Source organism: Athene noctua, chromosome 1 (genome assembly GCF_965140245.1).
Source record: "Athene noctua chromosome 1, bAthNoc1.hap1.1, whole genome shotgun sequence".
In the NCBI taxonomy this organism is placed as follows: Eukaryota; Metazoa; Chordata; class Aves; order Strigiformes; family Strigidae; genus Athene; species Athene noctua.
In genome coordinates, this window is record NC_134037.1 from 75,635 (window position 1) to 82,609 (window position 6,975).

The 6,975-nt window shown below is 59.1% G+C and overlaps 1 long non-coding RNA gene across 1 annotated transcript; it reads right to left on the reverse strand.

Annotated features, from left to right (window-relative positions):
- Window positions 1–1,034: 1,034 nt before the first annotated feature.
- LOC141955022 (uncharacterized) lies at window positions 1,035–5,862 on the reverse strand. Its single transcript, XR_012632319.1, has 4 exons — window positions 5,762–5,862; window positions 5,158–5,274; window positions 4,669–4,816; window positions 1,035–1,530 (listed from the first exon to the last, which is right to left on the reverse strand). It is a non-coding gene; the product is annotated as an uncharacterized LOC141955022 (long non-coding RNA).
- Between the last annotated feature and the right edge of the window lie 1,113 nt (window positions 5,863–6,975).

Below are 6,975 nucleotides of genomic sequence, written 5' to 3' on the forward strand. Positions count from 1 at the left end.
TTCTTGGTATACTGTTAGGGGGAGCCGCAGCAAAATAAGCAAGCTGAACAATTTTTGACCCTTTTGTTACAGAACACAGGGGTACAGACCATAATTTTTATTTTCTCTTCATAATCAGCATCTACAACCCCTGGTAAAACAAACAACCCCTGTAAGGTTGCAGATGATTTTTTAACAATATTTCCATTAGGCAGATGGTTCAGAGGTGCACTCTCCCCGCAGAGTATGCGCCTAAATTCAAAACAACAATCAACACAGAATGACTGCCTCCTGCTAGAGGAGGTATTTCACCTGTGACACTGAGAGCACTGAGCCCAAACCAACCGCAGCACCGATGCCCCAGCGGGCGGGCACTAGGACCCTGCAGTTCCTCGCCGGCCGCTTCCCTGGCCGGAGAACTCCGCGGCTGCAGCGGCCGCGGCACACTCACACACACACACACTCACACAACTACACAGAGGAGCTCCTGACACTTATTACTCACAACGTAAAATGACAAATATTACCAATACGAGGACTCCGTTAAGCACATCTAAAGCCTGCGCTGCATAACCCTGCCGGACGGGGGGGCGGTGTGCCGAGCGCGCAGTGCCGGCTCAGCTGCAGGTGGCCGCTCCGCGGCAGGGGGGCTCGGGGAGGCCCCGGGCCGCCGCCGCCAGCTCCAAATGTTAAGCTACACGCTCGGTTTTCCAGATAGAGTGCTGTGCCGGCGTGAATGACGGGTTTTTTTCTTAAAAGTGCTAGCCAATTTTTATGGGGCCAATCGATATCCCTGAGCCGTCGCCTCCAGTACAGCTGTTGTAATCTGAGGTTTTGCAGCCCGTTCTCATTAATGCTTTCCTCTAAATCTTTCAAAAACAGAAAAAAGCCGTTTTTCCCAACGTGGCTGATGAGCCAGCTCATAGCTTACAGGAGTAAGAATTTTTCTTGCCATGTCCATCGTCCTCAGTTAAGGGAGGACACAAGCCAGACAGTTTAGATTCTTTTTCAGGATTTACAGCATCAGGGTCTAAAAGATTATCACACCATTCTGATTCTTTAAGCAATAAATTTGGCTCTTTAAAGTGTCCCCTAGCCTTGCCCAGACCAATCAGCACAGCTAAGTCTTTTATTGGACTTACTCCCCGCTTTTCTAAAAAGCAAAAAGTTTTAGGACTACCTCTCGTTGAAAATATTCCTGCCTGGGCGAAAATTCCTTAAATTCCTTAAAATGCTGGATCGTGTACCTTGACGATCTTCTTCCACATCCGATCAAGTAGCCAGTGACCAGGTTCCTTAATTCCTTGGCCTTTCCTGGGTAAGTCCCCTATTGCAGCCTTTCCGGGGTAGCCCTTCTCGGAGTGAACACCTGCACCTGGCGCTGAGGAGGTGGCAGCGTTGCCTTCCTACTCCGAGTCCATCCTGCCGCTTCCTCGGTTCCGTTAGGTGGAAAAGCAGAGTTCGGGTAACCCTGTTCGGTGCGCCACTTGTGGCAGTTGGAGGAAGCAAGCGGCCGATTCAACGTGAATGATAGAGCAAGCTTCAGCTTTACTGAAAAAAATCACCCCTTACATTAAGCACTCTACAATAATCATGCATACTACTCACAAATCTATTGGATACATGTAAAAGGCTACATTATAATATCCCAGCCCCTTGTGACATTTCAGATATGTCCCAACATCTTCCCTCTTCTGGCCTGCCTTTTTTCCCAAGGTTGTTCACCATCATACTCAAGGCCATGGTGTACCTCAGTTTCTCTCTTTGTTAACATAACAGTCCATTGTAAGCATAACTGTACCCTGGGTTGTTTCCTTTGTTTACCTCAGATGGCTGCAATCAGCTCCTGCAGAGACCCACGGCCTTGCTCTCTGCAAGCCATTCTCCAACACGGCCCCGGTGAGGCCTCTGGGAGAAGGTGAAGCGACTGCCGTTATTACCGTAGATCGCCCCTGGCCGGAGCCCCCCTTCCACAGGGGCTCCTGCGGAGGCGCCAAGGGCCGGCTTGCCGCCATCCCCGCGGGGCTTGGGGGTGACCTGGGGCTACGGGACGGGCTTCAGGGTGAGGTGCGAGACCTGGGGCCAGGACACAGTGCGGGCGAGTCCAGTGCCAGCTCAAGGGGAGCTCTGGCAAGCTGGGGAGGCACCCGGCACCAACCCCCGGGGGACACCCATCTTCTTCCCCTCTGCCTTTGTCCCAGCTCTCGGGTAACTCCCTGGGGCTCCCCCGGCCCGGATCACCTCCAGCAGAGCGGAGGCCTGACACAGCAGGCGGTGTGAAGCTTCCTGCCCCACCGCTGCCATGTGGCCAGCGGGCAGGAGGGGCCCCCACACCTGCCAAAGGGGCGGGCTGGCCTCACCGGCGGCCTCGGCCCTCGCCCACCACCAGGAATCACGCCCAGCAAGCCTCACGCTGCGGCAGCAGGAAGGCGGCTCTGGCGGTGCCGCACACCTGTGCGGGGCCGGCGCTGCAGTCCTGCCCTTTGCGCACCGAGCGCCCGCCGGCAGCGTGACGTGGGGCGGCGGCAGCATTTCCTTACCAGGAGGGGGCAACGAGCGTGGCCGCACCCCCCCACAGGCATCGGAGCATCGCACTGACATTGCTGGCGGGTGGCAGCGTGGGGCACGGGGGCACCTCTGCGTCGCCCACCGACAGCACCGTGTGGCGTTTGCCAGGCAGCGGTTAGCGCAGGCGAGCGCCACCCCCCGCGCGAGCGGCGGCCGAGCGGCACGTCACTGCGCACACGCTCTCGAGGAACGGGCACAACGCTTGGTGGGGAGCAGCTGGAAGCCCCCAGGAATCCACGTGAAAGCGGCAACAAAACTATCCCTCGTGCTGCGCCACAGGGGCCGCGGCGGTAGCGAGGACTGCGCCGCGCTACGGGCGCCCATGAGCGGTGCGGCTGCCTGGCAGCCGAGTCTGCAGAACCTACAGCTCCTGGCACGCGCTGGCCAACGCGGCACGGCCGCCTGCACGCCAAGCGCTGTAAGACCCCGCATCCCAGCGTGACCCAGGGAACCAACGCGGCTGGCCAGAAACCCCACAGGCCAGGACTACAGCTCCCGCTGGGTTGCGAGAGGCAGTTTTCTCTGCTTTCTGACCCTGCAGCAACACTGTTGCTCACCCCTCCGAACCCCCACCAATGCACCCAGAAGCCTCACCACCGGCTCGGGGCAGCCCCTGCCACCACCTCCAACACTGCCACCCTGCAGGCACCGCCATCCTCCCCACGAGCTGCCAGCTGATTGCACGGCTCCACTCACCTTCTCCCTCGGTGCAGCCAGGGCCCAGCAATGCTCAGCGACTGCTCTGCTCCTCCCTTGGTTGACACCGACCCCTCCGACAGCTGCCTTGCTCTTAACAGCAGCAACCGCCCCTCCACCCGGAGCAAGCCCTTTACAGGGAGGGGCCGCTGCCATCAGCCTCACTGCCCACACCTGGGGCCCCTCCAGCCCCAGCCCACAGCTGGAGGCCATCACCCACCCCCACAGAGCATCATCACCCCTCCCAGCCCCTCACCTGAGGCAAAGGAAGCACAAAAGGCAGCCGGCAGCCAGCAAGTGTTTATTCAGTTCTGTGTGTGACAGAAGCAGGGAGCTAGACCAAGCAAGATGGAAGAAAGACAAAAAAGCTACAAAGAACAGGGCACAGAGGGAGGAAAAAGCAACAGCGATGGGGAGTCAGGACAGCAAACCATGGGAAGGAACACAAAACAAATCACATCACTACATGTGACAGGGCAGAGAAGGAAGAATTAGGAAACAGGGACAGAGACACAGAAAAAAAGAGACCTGGAGCCAAAAACTAATCCTGATGCATACAGAAAGAAGGGGGGTGGGGGTGGGGGGGTGTATTCTAAAACAGGGGAAACGGAGACAGAGAGATGGAGAAAAGACAAAAGCAACAGACTACAAGGCATCAAGAGAGGAATTACTGAATAGTAACAGAGCGCCAGCCAGAAACAGGCCACAAAGCAGCAAAGATCACAGGGGGTACGGGGCACAGAGGAAGGAATTCACAGACCTGGCACAAGGAGCCAGACAGAGAGAGAGCGAGGCAAAAATTAAATGGTGAAAAGAGACAGACCGCAGGGCAGAGGGAGGAACTGATAAACAGGGACAGGGCACCCGACAGAGCATGATGGAGAACAGGGAAAAAAAAAATAGCAGCAAGCTACAGGGAAGAGGGAGGAATTAAAGACCAGTGACTGGAAGACAGACAGCGACACATGGAGAGAGAGAAGACAAAAGAGCGATGGGCAACAAGATGGATAGGGAGGAAATGAAAAACAGCAGAAGGGAGTCAGCCAGAGAGAAAGACACTGAGGAAAAAGGCCAGACAGTCTATGAGGGACGGAGGTAGGAATGAAAAACGGGGGACAGGGAGCAGGAAAGAGAGAGATGGAGATCGCAGGGAATAGCAGCGGGTGCAGGAAGAAGAAAGGGGCATCAATAGGAACAGGGAGCTGGACAGAGAGGGATGGAGAAAGGCAACAAGAGCGGCTGGGTACAGAGCAGAGAAAGGGAAGACCTACAAGATGGGGACAGGGAGATGCTCCAAGCAAGACGGAAGATACAGGTGAGCAAAAAAAGTTGAGCAGCACCAGAAAGAGAGGAGTCTAGGAGAAAGACAGGGAGGGACCAGGACACACAAGAGGGATGAGAGGGGCCCAAGAGCTCGGGACTTACTGCAGTTCTCCGTGCTGCCAGGAGAATTTGACAGGTCAGACTCTTCCTTCTGTTTGCCTTCTCCCTTCCTCTTCTACAGCTCCAGGTGCCTGGCTGTCCTCCACTTATGAGAAGATGTAGGTGTCTCACAGCTCTTACGAGATGAGGCCTGCTAGACACAGAACCTCATTCAATCACACACTACGTGCAGGAGTAAGACAGAGGAAAGAGAGAGAAACTGAGAAGTGAGGAGCAGAACAGAAGGATCGAGAGAGAAATGGACTGAGGAGTGATGCAAAAGGTACAGAACAAGCAGTCAGAAGTGCAGACAGAAAAAGAAAAGGAAGCAGCAAGACAAGAGAAAGTGAGAGAGGAAGGGGGAGCAAGGCAGAAGAATAGAAAGAAAACGTATAGAGAAGAAAAAAAAAATCACAGCATGGGAAAGAGAGGGGCAGGAAGGGACTGGGACATACAAGGGGAGTGACAGGGCCCCGAGGGCCCGGGACTCACCGCGGCTCTCGCTCCCGGCACTGCCGGGAGAACTGGACAGGTCTGATGCTTCTTTCTCCTTCCTTCCTCCTGCCCCTCCTCTTCTTCTGAAACTCCACTCGCCTGGCTGACCTCCCCCTAAAAGAATACGCGGGTGTCTCTCGGCTCTTACAAGACGTGGCTTCCGACACACGCAGCCTCGCTCGCTCGCTCCGCGGCCGTTCCGCGCCTGGGTCCGGCCCGCTGCGGACTGTGCAGAGGGCTCCTCGCTCACCCGGAGAGGCAGGCGCTCTCCTCCTGCAGGGCGAGGCGGCTGCTGCCCACATGCCCTTGACGTTCTCCTTCCTTCCCTTTCTCCGGCCCCTCCAGCTCCAGCCGCGGCGGCTCCCGCCCCGCTGCCCACGGCCGGGAAGGCTCGGCTCCGCCCGTCCCTTCTGGTCCCCGAGCCGTGAGAAGCGCCAGGCCGGGCAGAGACACCCCACGCCAGCCCGAGCTGGGCGCAGCCGGCGGCATCCCCGGGGCAGGAACGGACACGCGCGGCCCCAGAGCGGCCTCGGGAGGGGGCACGGAGGCGGCAGGGACCCTTATTGCCGCGGACCGGCCCGGCCGGAGCCCCAACACTCACCTCCGCCGCGCATGCGCACCCACGGGCCGGGGGGCACACCGCGTCTCGGGGAGCCGCGGGCAGCCCGCGGGAAACCGCCACAAAACCGCCCCTCGGGCCGCGCCGGTATCGAGGGCTGTGCCGTGCCGCGCGCGCCCGCCAGCGCCGCAGCTGCGGGGAACCGAGAGCGCAGAAACTGCAGCTCCCGGCGTGCCCCGGGGAGCCAACATGGCCGACCGGAAGCCCCCTGCACGTGACTACGGCTCCCGCCGCGCTGCCCGCGCACCCGGAAGCCCGGCGGAGCGCAGCCCCGCGCGGCTCCGGGCAGCGCCGCCGCCGCCCGGCCCCGACGCGGAGCGGCCTCCGCCCCCGGTCCCGCCGTACCTTTCCCCGCAGCCGCCCGGCCGCGCGGCCCCGCTCCTGCCTCGGCTCGCATCGGCTCCTCCTCCAGCACCGGCCCCGGACAGGGAGGGGTCGCTGCCTGCAGCCTCCCTGCCCGCCCCTGCGGCTCTTCCGGCCCGGCCCACGCTCCCCCCCCCCGGTAACTATAGCGACCCGCACCGTTAATAAACGCCGGAGATGCCCGTCACTCCTCCGAGCTCACGCTCTATGGGCCGCCGGTCCTCCGGTCGCGGGGCAGCCGCACGCCGCAGGTCGCCTCTCCCCGCCGGGGGAACCTTCCCCGGCCAGCGGGAGCAGCCGCTGGACGAGACCGCTCCGGTGCGCGGGCCGACGGGACCAACGCTGCCAAATCTTATAACCCCCCGGAGAGGGAGGAGCTCCGGCACGGCCGCAGCGCAGGGCAGCGCAGTCTCGCCTTGTGACCCAGAACTCAGCGGGGTGACCGAAGTGTCGGTCAGAGCAGCCTCAGGGCTCTTTGGACGGGTGGAAGGGGGAGGAAAGCCTGTGACAACGCGACACGGGAGCGCAGAGTTGTTTTAAGGACGAAACAGCGTAACTTCGGTCCCTGGGAGACCAGTACAGTAACTATTAAAAGCACACGTATTGTTAGATATTTTTCCTAAACTCACATTTATCCAATTTAGTTTTTCAAATCCTGGTGATAGCAGAAATAGTTTTTTTTTTTTAAAAAAAAACCAGATAAATCCAGGAACATTTCTGCCCGCGTTCAGCCGCTCTTCTGGAGCGTACGCTAGGAGCTGGAGAACCCGAGCAAGCTGTCTGATTATATTTACGGCAGCTCTGGCCCCGACAGCTCCCACGTCCGTCCCCTT